The following is a 14,047-nucleotide window of genomic DNA, read 5'->3' as shown; positions in this document are numbered from 1 at the left end:
AGCCTGCCATGTCCATCTAACATACACTTTTTCCTCCAACCCCTGCTGTCATTGTGCTGCACTCATTTCCCCTCTCAAATTACTTTTGCTTCCTGCTCCTTACCCTCTGCCCAGACTGTGGCTGACCTCTTCCTTGAGAAGTTTCACAAGATTAATCTTGAGTTCTCCACCAGGTCCCGACCACCTTCCCTACATCATCCCTTTCTATATCCCTTAGCCCCACTACCTTTTCTTCCTTTTCAGAAATTACACAGGAAGAAACAGCCCATATTATTTCTTCCTCCTGTGGGGAGACCCCCAAAATTGTGTCTTTTCCATTTTTTAGGTGGGGAAGACACCAGTTTTATTTCCTGGGGTTTGTGGGGGTAAAAATGTTTGACTTTTCAAATCTGCACTTCTGTGAAGTGAAGTTTGGATGGCACCTCCTGGAAGTCTACTGCTGGGTCTGGTATAGGTAGTGGGAAGGTATCGGAGTGATGGTTCTTCTGGTGGTATGGCAGCCCCTTAGAGTGTTTTTGATTAGTTGAAAGGAGTCCCAGGGAGGTATAAGGCCTAGGTCAATTTGACAGGAGTAGCTCTTTTCTAGGATGGAGTTGGAAAGAGGAGAGGGCCTCCATGAGTAGTGGACCTGGAGTAGCCAGCCTGCAGGCTGGTACGTCCGGAGACCTCTCCAGTATAGATTGGGGCCCTGCAGGAACTTTTCCAGTCAAGAGAAAAGGCCAGAGGCCGAGGCTGTGGTGAAGAGGTGCTTCTTCCCTTAGAGGAAATGGCCAAGAGGAACGAGTAAAGAGGAGTTTTTATAAATGAATAGTGCTCCATGAAGGTCCAAGGCATGGAGTATACCGGAGAGACCTGCATGTTGCTGGATGAGAGAAGTGGCAAAGGAGTCTGAGTAGACTCTAAGGCTGTAATCCTCATGTCCCACATGGATGTGAATTTGGTGTTTAAAAGGAAGTGTAATCTGAGTGGAGTACTGTACCTGTCCCATGTGTTGGGGGTAGCTTGGGATATGAAAGGAGATGCACCTAAATATTCTAATAAAATGTTTGGTATTGGGAGTTGGAAAATATAATTCCTGTTCAAGGCGAAGGCTGAGTGATTGGTACTTTCACCTTTTGTGGTACTAAATAGTATATTATGGGGAAGATTTACTTTGACTGCTGTATCCCATGAATTCTGAATATTCAGTTGAAAAATGTTTACCCTATTCTATTTCTGAGCATTGTGAATGGCTTGAAAACCAGACATAAATTTGAGAGTTTGGGTTTACCTGAGAGTGATATGACTCTGTTGCTCTATTTTTGCTAGCACTGAGGAATAGTTATTGGGGCCAGGGTTCATGGAGGGGAGGAAGCTGGTGTTCTCCCTGACCAGTCAATAGAATGCGAACTAGCCTGCTGTTTTTATCTGTCAATGGCACCATCTGCATAACCCATAAGTTAGAACTCTCTAAATAAATGTGGGAATCTGATCTCTTTCACCCAGGGTCTGTACCCCTCATTATTTTATGTGCCCTAGAGTGAGATGTAGTTACACTCCAAACTCATACTTGTTCCTCAGACTCCATTTAACCCAACTCTTCAGTTCTATCTCCAATGCAGTCATCCCCTCCATCATCCTCTCAATCTGTCATTTTTCATTATAACCATTCCTGTTGCTTTAAAACATGTTTCCTAGCATGTAGCCAGATGGACTCAGGACCAATGGGTATTGTGCTCTCCTGTTAGCAGATGGGAGACGGAGTCAGATTTCAAAGCTGACATCACCCTACATATACCCGTGCAGTAAGCTTAGCTCTTCAGTATTTCTCCGTCTCCATAGCAGATGCGGACACTATCCCAAATGAGAATAGTGTAACATTTACAACAAGAAAGAAGAAAGAAAATTTACCTTTAAGAAGAGAGCCCCGCTTCTCCTGCGGTGAAACCTAAGGGTCCCTCCCCCAGTCGAGATTTCCTGAGGTGATTTTTGATATCCCTCAGAGGTGAGCCTTGGTCTGGCAGCCAGTTTCCGGCATGGACTTAGCCCTCAGGGTGGCTGAAAGGCAGCGGGTGCAGATTCGAGTGAGGCGGTGAAGGTATTCCCCTCTCCCCCCCTCAGCTGGAGACCACCCGGCACGCGACCGGTAAGCCCGAGACCAGGTAAGGTAGAAAACTTTACATTTAAGTCTCCGGTCTCCAAGGCTCGAATAGCTGTATCGATCTTTCTCCCGGCGAAGTTTACAGGGCCCTGATCGGGTTCAGCAGCCCTGATTTGGCTAAAAATACATGTAACCCTACCTCTTATGCTAGTTATCCCATCTCCCTTTTCCCTCTTGCATCCAAACTACCTAAACATGGTGTTCACTTAGTACTGTCTTGACTTTCTTGTATCTCAAGCCTTTCTGGTTCCACTCTAATATGGCTTAGGCCCTCTATATTTCCAGAGTCCCCAGTGACTTCTTCCTGGCTAAGGCCAGGGACTTTTACTCAGTCCTCATCCTCTTTGACTTATGAGCTACTTTCAACGCCATTGATAACTATATATTCTTTGACACTCTGTCCTCACTTGGATGCTGGGACACTGTTGTACCTTGGTTCTCCTCTTACCTTTCCCATTTCACTTTTAGTATTTCTTCTTTCTCTACCCCCTATTCCATTATCAGTTTGTATGCCTTAGGGGTCTATCCTGGCCCTCTTTTCTGCTCTTTCTCCACTTGTTGCCTTGGTATTCCTATCTTCTCCCACAATTTTCACTACTATATTGTTTCAGGTTGTTGTGGTTTCTCAGGTATAAAAGGGCATACCGACTGGTATCTGCACCTTCCAGTGACTACTAACTGGGTAACTTCCATTGAATGGACTCAATACTTACCAGTGACTGAGGTAAGCAGTTTATCCTTTATAAGAGCTTATTGCTGCTAATAGCTTATCTGTTATAGGAGCTCATTATAGCTTTCATTTACAGGGGAATCTCACTGCAGCTTATCCCTTGCAGGAGCTCACTGTTGCATAATATAGTTTGGGGAATAATGTATGGCAGCCACAACCACACCTTACTCACCCTTAAGGGACAATAACCACAAATTGATTCCAGGCAATTGGTTTATTATGTAGTTGGTTATGACAAATAATAGCAATAATAAAGCAATAGGCAATGATTACAATAAAGCATGCAGTATCTATGGTTCTTTGGGCCCACATAACCTGTTCTGCCACTTCTGGTAGCCTGGATAACAAAGTCTGTCTCAGTAATAGCACTGACCATGTTTTGTACAGTTCTGTGCTGCAGCTAAAATTAACTTCAGCCCAGCAGTGGGAAGAGGTACTTCTCCCTGTTGCTTAGCTCATCTATCCACACATTGGTACTTCCCCTTTCCTCAGACCTGCATCTACCTTTAACTATCTGTGGCAAGTCAGATGCACCTGCTGGTACTTCCTCTTTCCAGGGGCTTTGAACTATATCAAAAGTGTCTTGTGACTTCAGGGTCTATATCTGGTCCTCCTAAGACCCACAGGCTTCACTAACTTTATTTGACCTAAATCGATCTGGTTCAAGTCAATCCCATAACACATTTATGCTAATGATTCTCAGATTAAACTCTTTACATAAAGAATGGATGTAGAATTCAGTCTGAAATCTCAGTTACCAAGAATCCAGTCCCAGATCTTAGCCTGCTTATTCGACACTGCTGCCTGGATGCCCCGCTTCAACCTTAAACTTAACAGGCCAGATTTTTAAAAGGTCCGGATTTACGCGCATAACTAGCCTTACTTGCACCAGGCCTATTTAAAAAAGGCCCGGCGACGCACGTAAGTCCTGGGGCTTTACAAAAGGGGTGGTCCAGGGGCGGAGTGGGGCAGTCTGGGGGGCGTGGCCAGAGGCCTCCTCACAGCTGCTGGGCCGGTACGCGCAACTTACTTCATCCCCAAGGCTGAAATAAGTTTTAAAACAAAAAAAAGAAGATGAAAAAGGTAGGGGGGAAAGGGCGGGGGAGGTAGGGGAAGGGAAGGTGGATGGGGGTATGAAAGTTCCCTCCCAGGCTGTTCCGATTTCGGAGCGGCCTGGGAGGGAAGGGGGGGGGGAGGCAGCGCGGCTCAAAGCTAAAATGGGGTCACATTGGGTAAAAGTTTGGGAAGCTCTGGACTATCTTATATGTGTATCTGTACAGCACTGCATACAATACTGTATGTTGCGTCGGAGGTGGACCCTTGGGCTGAGGTGGGGTTGACGCAACCCGTAGGCAGGGACCTACGGGTCCCCACCGTCAGCAGGTGGAGTGGGCTGAAGCTAGAGGCCGCTGGAGCTTCACCTATACCAGCCCTTGTTCCCCTCAGTTTGAGCCTTTGGATGCCGGGGCCGGCAGGACTTAGGTGGCCCTCAGAGTTAGCTAGAGAGATGGAAGGCAGTTCAGCCCAGAGACAGCAGCTGGTAGATAGCGTAGTCCTATCCTGAACAGGATTCAGTACGGGAACGCCAAAGGAACGGTAGGTAGCTGGAGGCGCCCAATCAAAGGAATGCTTAAGCCTTGTAAGTCCACGTCCAGGGAATAGGCAAGGAGAGGCATCACTGACAGGCGAGGATCGGAGCCGGCGGCAAGTGGACGTTGTGGCAAGCGGTGTAGAACTCTGGACACAGAGTAGCCTGTAGGGTAGTTGTTCAAAGCAAGGGTCAGGGCGTGGAGAAGGCAAGCAAAGTCAAGCATAGCAAAAGGTCCAGGGCTGGAGAGAAGCAGGCGAGTGGTCAGGCGTAGAGGAAGTCCGGGGCTGGAGAGAAGCTGAAGAGTAGTCAGGCGTAGCAATGGTCAAATCCAAGAGTCAGTCCAACACATAGACGAACAGGAACAAGGAGAACAGGACCCGGGAACCACAGGAAACAGGAACACCATGAAGACACAATTCTGGAATCAGCAATGAGTACTCAGAATGCGAGGAGACCTGTTGCAAAGGCAATGCCATGGAGCGAGGCCTGAGCTTTTATACACTGAAGGGTCTGATGTCAGCATCCGGGTCCGCAGCCAGGTTCCCGCTGTGGGCCCTTTAAAAGAACTAGTGATGTGCGCATGCGCGCCTAGGAAGGGGCGTGGCACTGATGGTGGCATCTCTCCACAGGCCATGCGGAGAGGCCCGACGAGCAGGGACATCTTGGCTGGCAACACTGGGTAGCGTGGCAGGACTGGAGGCACTGGAGAGAACCCGAGGTCGGAGCTGGCGGCCCACCGCCACCAGAGAAGAAGAGCAAGGCCCTGGAATCCGTCTGAGAAGGTGAGAGGGCTGCGCTGTGGGGCAGCCGCGGGCAGCATGCGTAACATTGTAGAGCTATAAAAATGATTAGTAGCAATAGTAGAGGAATAGACAATAACAAATACATTTCTCCTCCCATAGGAAATAATGGACATTATGCAGGCAAAAAGATCGCTCAGGTGCACTCCTCTTCTGAGTAGAAATAAATATATTCAGGGTAGAGATCTTGAGGAAGTAAATAAAAGTAGCATAGTTAGGTAGGGGTCAGGAACAGAAGCATACAAGATTCTGATAATGGAACGTATAGGCAGGCTCCTCTTCCTGTGCACTACAAATATCTTTATTTTGGCCCTTACCAATAACTTTTGTAGTGTAACAAAACACACTGAATTGATATAAAATATCTATTTTAAAATGATTTGGAAAATCTGATATTCAGCCATTATTAACTTAATGGAAGCCAAACCTACAATAGTGAACCCTCCATGAGGAAAAGAATACAGGAGCTTTTCAAGAAAATGATTGAATTATGAATGTTTATGAAAGATGCTTGAATGGTCATGAGCTAAGGCTGAAGTCTTAACGAATGATGCTAGTGCTCACAAGTTTCAAATTTGTGCTAATTCAACCAATTTTCTATACCTCTAGGTATAAGACAATGAATAATCTACAGCATTGCTATCCACACATTATAGAGAGTCCTTCAGTTACAATTCTCTGCTTTCCGTCTGCTATACATTCATTAATGTTAAAAGCACAGCGTTAGTATTCATTTCTATTTCAAACAACACTAGGTCTCCAAGGTCTCTTTAATATTTGCCAACATTTGTCTCTAAAGAGGGAGTGCGAATTGAATCTAAATGTCACATTTAACCGTCTGTTCAGTTTCTACCCTGAGGCTCTGCTTAAAGGCTAAGTGTAGGGAGAGAAGAACATGCAGCTGCCCATCTGTTTAGTTTCAGCCTGAGGCAAGTCACACAAACTGATCCTCTTGGTGTCTCTCTGCATATTATGGATAATAATTCATTTGGTCCTCAGAATAGATTATAATTATTTTAACACACACACATGTATATATAGAAAGGGAGAGAGAGAACATTTTAAAGTGTTATCCAAATTATACAAAATCATGGATTTTGTGTAAGAATTATAAATAATATAATTATAGTCTCTGGAGTGCTTGATGCTCTTTTTCTACACAAGGAGGCCGATGTGCTAATCTGCGGTATTAACTGCAGGTTGGATGCCATTTTGTGAGATTTTGCAATGGATGCAAATGAGATAATTTGCATCCTTAGCAAACTTTATTGCGAAATGTTCCATGCATTCCTGACCATGTCAATGCTGGTGACCCCAAATAGGGGCCACTTTGTTGCAAAAGGGCCATATGGTCTGTCTTCCCCTCTACTCCCTTGTAATAAAAATTTGTGATGGTACTAGAAGCTTCCCTGAACCCATAGTAAGGCAAAAGGTTACAAAACCATGGGGCTTGTTACGTCCTGCCCCCAAAACCCTGCCCTCTTGCCCCAAGATAATTAAAGTAATGCTGACATCCCATCTACCTTTATCCCCTTAAGATTATCCCATAGTTGGTGAAAACTGTGGAGACAAGCATGATGTGCACTCGCTCCTGCATAGGGTTAGCTAATGGGCTAACCTTATGCAGATTGCAGAGTGCATGTGGCTAGCGGTTCATCTGGCATCATTTTGGAAAATGCTGCTGATTGGGCAAGAGAGAATGGACATCATTCCTGAACCCAGAAGACCTACTCAACTATGTGGTCCACTCCATTACTTTAACTATTGTTTGTTTGTTTGTTTATTTATTTATTTATTTATTTATGTAGATAATTGGAAGAGGCACTGGGTATGGCAGAAGAACAGAGTTGTATTGTGAGTGTTTGGCTCCCCCATGTGGGAGAAGTGAAATGATGAGATCCTCCAATATATAAGCTCTGCCCACCATTTTTCTTTGAGGAAGGTTTTAGATTCCCTTGCAAGGGCAGCATGCCTTCAACCGTTTCCTGTTTTGTTTGTGCTGACGGGACAAAAAATCCATAAACTATTATTAAGGTGGACTTTGGAAAATCTACACCTCTTCCTTTTTGACATATAAAAGGAAGAGGTCCCTTCACTGAGAAAGATCCAAGGATCATCTACATCCAAAGGAGGGATGACTTAGAGTCATTCAGAGGAGAAGAAGGAGAGAGGGGAGAAAAGAGTTATTATGAACCTTTTCAAGGGCTAACTGGCATCCACTGAAGATTTTGGGAGAATACAACCAGTATCAATCTGATACTATGAGGAGAAAGAGAGTATTTGACAGAAAACTACTGGAGTGATATGAGATATGTGAACTGGCATTTGAACATTATCTAAACTGGACTTTAATAGAAAGGCAGTGAATAAACAAGTTAGACTGTTTGTATTTTTAGTCAGTCAATAAGGTAGCAGTAGGTAGTGTGTTTATTTTTAAAAGTCTGGAGAACTGAGTGTTCTCCAGACTTTTAAAGAACTGAGTGTTTGTATTTAATACTAACTGAGTGCTTGTATTGAAAAAAAAAAACCCCACAAAAAAAAAAAAACCCCAACCCAAAAAGTAGCCAGAAGCTAGAAATAAGCTAGGAGCAGTGTATACCTAAGTAAAAAAAGTTGAATAGTTCAGCTCAGTTACTCACCTTGAAAAGGTGTTGAGGTAGTGTGATTGGGTTTGAATAGGGACAAACATTTGTTAATCAAGAGAGCAGTGAGTCACTCAGGCTGACTAACTGAAGTTAGACTGTTTGTATTTCCCAACCCTCCCACCCCTCGCCCACCCACCCTCCCCTAGCTCATCCCTTAATTTATAGGCAGGTGCCACTTTCACAAAAAAAAACCAAAACCATCAACAAAAACTTTGAAAATTCGATCAGACCCCGGTAGGCCACTACCAGACACATAGTGAATTCACTAATACATTTAAAGGACGTTAGACACATTCCGACTCCCATAGCAACCTAAAACTTAACTAGGAACTGATCAAAGTTGAGATGAAGGCAGCAGCCCAGCAGCAAGAGGGGGGCTTCCCAGTCTTTTGCAACGAGTGTCACATGTATGATTTTTTACCCACCGGTGAGAAGTTGTACATGTGCATGCGATGCAAAGAGCTCCTGGCTCTCAGAGAATGAGTCCGATCTCTGGAGGCTAGAGTGGCAGACCTGGAGGAGCTGAGGCAGACAGAGAGGTATATAGATGAGACCTTCAGGGACATAGTAGTCAAGTCCCAACTTCAGAATGGCAGCCCTGGTGCTGCCTTGGAGGAAGAAGGTCTCATGATGGGAGAGCACCAACCAGGTGCAGCAGGAAAGGATCCTGTACCAAGGACCTGCTCTCCAGGTGATGCATTGTCCTTTCGCACTGAGGATATCTCCCCAAGGCCTACTGCCCAGGAGGGAAGGGTTAGGTCAGCCGTCATAGTTGGTGATTCGATTATTAGGAATGTAGATAGCTGGGTGGCTGGTGGGCGTGAGGATCGCCTGGTAACATGCCTATCTGGTGCGAAGGTGGCGGACCTCACGCGTCACCTAGATAGAATTTTAGACAGTTCTGGGGAGGAGCCGGCTGTCGTGGTACATGTGGGCACCAACGACATAGGAAAATGTGGGAGGGAGGTTCTGGAAGCCAAATTTAGGCTCTTAGGTAGAAAGCTTAAATCCAGAACCTCCAGGGTAGCTTTCTCTGAAATGCTCCCTGTTCCACGCGCAGGTCACCAGAGGCAGGCAGAGCTCCGGAGTCTCAATGTGTGGATGAGACGATGCTGCAAGGAAGAGGGATTCAGTTTTGTTAGGAACTGGGGAACCTTTTGGGGAAGGGGGAGTCTCTTCCAAAGGGATGGGCTCCACCTTAACCAGGGTGGAACCAGACTGCTGGCACTAACCTTTAAAAAGGAGATAGAGCAGCTTTTAAATTAGAACAAAGGGGAAAGCCGACAGTCGCTCAGCAGCGCATGGTTCGGAGAGAGGTATCTTTAAAGGATACTAATGATGCATTAGAATTAGGGCATCCCGACAGTGAGGTTCCAATTATAAGAAAAGTAGTCCAAGTGCCTGTAACTAAAAACTCACCTGAGCTAAAAAAATTCTAACTTATCCCTATCAATGAAAAAGCAGAATGAAAATACAAACAAAAAACAAACTTTGAAATGTTTGTATGCTAATGCCAGAAGTCTAAGAAGTAAGATGGGAGAATTAGAATGTATAGCAATGAATGATGACATAGACTTAATTGGCATCTCAGAGACATGGTGGAAAGAGGATAACCAACGGGACAGTGCTATACCGGGGTACAAATTATATCGCAATGACAGAGAGGAGCACATGGGAGGAGGTGTGGCGCTTTATGTCCGGGATGGCATAGAGTCCAACAGGATAAACATCCTGCATGAGACTAAATACAAAATTGAATCTTTATGGGTAGAAATCCCTTGTGTGTCGGGGAAGAGTATAGTGATAGAGGTATACTAGCGTCCACCTGGTCAAGATGGTGAGACAGACAGTGAAATGCTAAGAGAAATTAGGGAAGCTGGGATCTTCATGAGCCAGAGCCTTTTCTGCTAAAGTTAAGTCCATTTTTGGTTGGTTGGTGAAATGCTAAGAGAAATTAGGGAAGCTGGGATCTTCATGAGCCAGAGCCTTTTCTGCTAAAGTTAAGTCCATTTTTGGTTGTTATCTGTGCTTAGAAGTAGGGCATTATATTTGCCAAAACTAGTGCACTGTCTGTTAAAAAGAAGCACAACTGAAATAGAATTTGGGAGTGCTGTAGTCTGTTTTACCTGTGCCAGCCATTAGTTCAAAGCAGACCCTTCCTCCTCAGCCAGTGTTTGTGGGGGAGGCAATAATTGGATTAAAGTAGCCAGAGTCTCATGTGCTTTGGGAACTGAATCACTTTGAAGCTGGGATCTTCATGAGCCAGAGCCTTTTCTGCTAAAGTTAAGTCCATTTTTGGTTATTATCTGTGCTTAGAAGGAGGGCATTATATTTGCCAAAACTAGTGCACTGTCTGTTAAAAAGAAGCACAACTGAAATAGAATTTGGGAGTGCTGTAGTCTGTTTTACCTGTTTGACTCCCTCCCACCCTACCCCTCTGCACACCCACCCCTAGGTCTGTGTTTCTTATATAACCTGCCTAAATTCATAAATGGCAACAAGGTAAATTAGTATTTCCATAATTGCTATTCATCAGACAAATTACCATAATGAGGTCTATCCAATGCAACTGTTGTGGAGCCTTTATATTGAGGGTAATCATATGGAAACTTAAGGCTTGCCCCATTTGTTCACCACTCTTTACCTTGGAAAAGGAGCTGGCTGAAGGTAAAGCTGAATTAGCTTCAATAAAGAAAGTCTCAGCCACAGTACATTATTCAGAAATTAATTTCCCATTACCACTGAATAACCAAAAGTCAAGGAAAAAGAGATTTACTGTGGGCTCAGGTAGGATAAGACCGGTGACCCACAGACACCCATTATTGACAGCTGTGCAGCCCACAACTCTACCCCCCCCCCCCTCGCCCCCCTCACACAGAGCATTGAGAAGCTTAAAAAACAATATTACAGTGGGCTCGGGTAGAATTAGACCTGTGATCCGGAGACACACACTGTATCAAGTGCAACAAGTACAAAATGCCTTCTCTGTATTAAATACTGAAGAAGTTCTTGAGGAAAAGATTGAAATGTTATCTGAAAAGAGAGAAAAACCCCAATGCATACAGAAATTCCAGATCAGAAACCAAAGGAAAAGGCTCACTGTGATGGATGATTCTGCCATCAGAGGCACTAATCCTTTCCCTTGCACAAAAACAAAGGGAAAAGTGGATAACAAAACTCAACTAAAGAGGTCACAAAAGGAGTCCAGAAACAGCAGTAACCTGAATGTGGAAAGCTATGAGCACAAATGCTCGTAGTTTGGGCAATAAAATCCCAGATCTGCAAGCCCTAATGGTGGAGGCAGACTTGGACGTTGTTGCTGTCACGGAAACGTGGTTTACGGAATCTCATGACTGGGATACGGCCATAACTTGTTAAGGAAGGACAGAGAGGATAGGAAAGTGGGAGGAGTGGCTCTTTATGTCAGAAACAATATCCAAGCATCGGAGCTGCAAAGAAGATGGGGCAATGAAGAAGCACTATGGGCCAACCTAAAAAAAGATGGGACATCCATTTTTATTGGAGTGGTTTACAGGCCTCCAAACCAAAATGATGAGCTGGACAGAGATCTGGTTAATGACATCCACAGGATAGGAAAGAAGGGAGAAGTGGTGATCGTTGGAGACTTTAATATGCCAGATGTAGACTGGAGAATCCCATCTGCAGAATCTAATAATAGTAGAGAAATAGTGGATGCCCTGCAAGTAGCTTTGTTCAAACAAATGGTTATGGAACCCACAAGAGAAGGAGCAACACTTGACTTAGTGCTCACTAATGGAGATAACATCTCTGATGTCCAGGTGGGCGCTCACCTCAGCACCAGTGATCATCAAACAGTATGGTTTAATATCACAAAAAAGATACGGAAAAGAAGCACAAAAACCCGAGTTCTGCAGTTCAAAAACACAAACTTTGATGAAATGGGGAAGTACCTGGAGGAAGAACTAAAAGGCTGGGAGAATATGAGAGATGTGGATCAACAGTGGACCAATCTAAAAGGAGCAATTGCCAAGTCAACTAATCTATATGTTAGAAAAGTAAAGAAAAGCAAAAGAAAAATGAAACCTATCTGGTTCTCAAAGGAGGTGGCTGACAAAATAAAGGCTAAAAGAACAGCTTTCAAGAAATACAAAAGATCCCAAAGAGAGGAGCACAAAGAAGAATATCTGGTAGAACTGAGGGAGACGAAGAAATTAATCAAGAGAGCAAAAAGTCAAGCAGAAGAGAGGATTGCCAAGGAAGTAAAGAGAGGTGACAAAACATTTTTCAGATACATCAGTGAAAAGAGAAAAGTTCAAAGTAGTATAGTGAAATTGAAAGGTGGAAAGGATCAATGTGTGGAAAGAGACGAAGAAATGGCAGAAATATTAAACGAATACTTCTGTTCTGTGTTCACGAAGGAGGACCCTGGAGAAGGACCTTCCCTAGTTAACAAGATACTGGAGGGGAGTGGAGTAGATGTAACTCCATTTACAGAAGAAAATGTATGGGAAGAGCTGGGGAAACTGAAAGTAGACAAAGCCATGGGACCTGATGAGGTTCATCCCAGGATACTGAGGGAGCTCAGAGATGTGCTGGCGGGTCCGCTGTGTGAACTGTTCAATAGATCCCTAGAAACGGGAGTGGTGCCGAGTGATTGGAGAAGGACTACACAGAATATGGAACAAGAAAGCCGAAGGGACCAGGCAGAGAGAGGCCTAGCAACAGGAAGAGACCTAAGGAGGCCACAGGGCTAGGCAAGGCTTGGTAAGAATAAAGGCAAGAAAAAGCCTGGCGCAGGCTGCAAGGCAAGGAAGATTCACAAGGTCCACAAGCCACAGGACAAAGCTAAAGACAGAAGGTCAGATGGCAGGGAAAGACCAAGGTCAGAAGGGACAAAGCAAGGCGAGACAGAAGGCCCAAGGTACAGGAGACAGGGCAAAGCAAGGCTGAAGTCAGAAGGCCCAGAGACCACAAGACAAAACTAGGAATGGCTTGAGAACTCCGCAAGGAGATGGGTAGAGCAGGGAGCTGAGAAAGGCTCGATGCTGAACAACTGAGGCATGGGAGAGACAGAGTTAAGTAGGGCTGGAGACTAGGTGTGGTGCAGGCAGGAGAGAAGGGCTTGGCCAGTCAGGGGCAAGAGCTTGAAGAGGTCCTCTGGTGGCATGGAAGCTGTAGGATAGGTGTAGGCCAGGGACCAAAGATGTGCTGTTAGTTCAGAGCCAGGCTCACTGGGGTCCTCTGATGGAGGGAAGGTCGTACAGCGGCTAGAAAACGCAACAGAGACAAACTGTGCTTAGCTAGAACTTGCCATGGGGCACAGTGGATTACTTTCCTAAGAGAAAGAAGGGGTGAATCTTCCTTGAACTGATCAGGACAGTTGTGAGTATATGAAGCAGAATGCTGTCAAGTTGAGTGGGGCCTAAGTAGGCTGAAAAATGGAGTAACATATATAGTAACATAGTAATGATGGCAGAAAAAGACCAAATGGTCCATTCAGTCTGTCCAGCAAGCTTCTCTAGATAGCAACTGCCACTCCATGCAGGCTTCCCCATGTTTCTCTTAAGGGTAGTAAATGTCGCTCCATGCAGTTATTCCAACTTTATGATAACCCATAAAACTTTCTGTTACAATGGCTGGCCGCAGAGTCCATGGCTGGCCTCTCTCAGCCGCCACAGCAGGAGTGGGGTCCGGGCTCACTGGTGGTGGCGGAGAGGCACCGTCGATGTTGTCATCCATTTTCACAGCCCTGTGCGCCACTGCTGCTCCTCGCAGCGTGGGCCACCCACTGCAGCGTCCTTGTTTTTTGCGGCAGAGATGCCACTGCTGTCCGCTCCCTGCATCCTGGCCCCAGGTGCACACGTCTCCCTTGGTTATTTAAAGGGCCTGCAGCAGGGAAGGGCTGTGGCCCTTCCTCATGATGTCATCTACTCCTATTTAAGGCAAGCTCTGGCAGTCAGAGCTTGCCTCAGCAACAGGTCCCACTCTGCTAAGAGTAGCTGTTTGCTTCTGACTCCATGTTCCGGTCCCTGACTCCAGGTCTCCGACCCCATGATTGCTTCTCTGGTTCTGACCTCTCTACATTCTCTGGACTTCATCTTGCATGCTGCCTGCCTCGATCGCCTGCCTGTTCTTCGGTTCTTGCCTGCTGCCTGCCTC

The sequence above is a fragment of the Rhinatrema bivittatum genome, chromosome 3 (assembly GCF_901001135.1).
Source record: "Rhinatrema bivittatum chromosome 3, aRhiBiv1.1, whole genome shotgun sequence".
NCBI lineage: Eukaryota > Metazoa > Chordata > Amphibia > Gymnophiona > Rhinatrematidae > Rhinatrema > Rhinatrema bivittatum.
Note: the sequence above shows the minus strand (reverse complement) of the source record.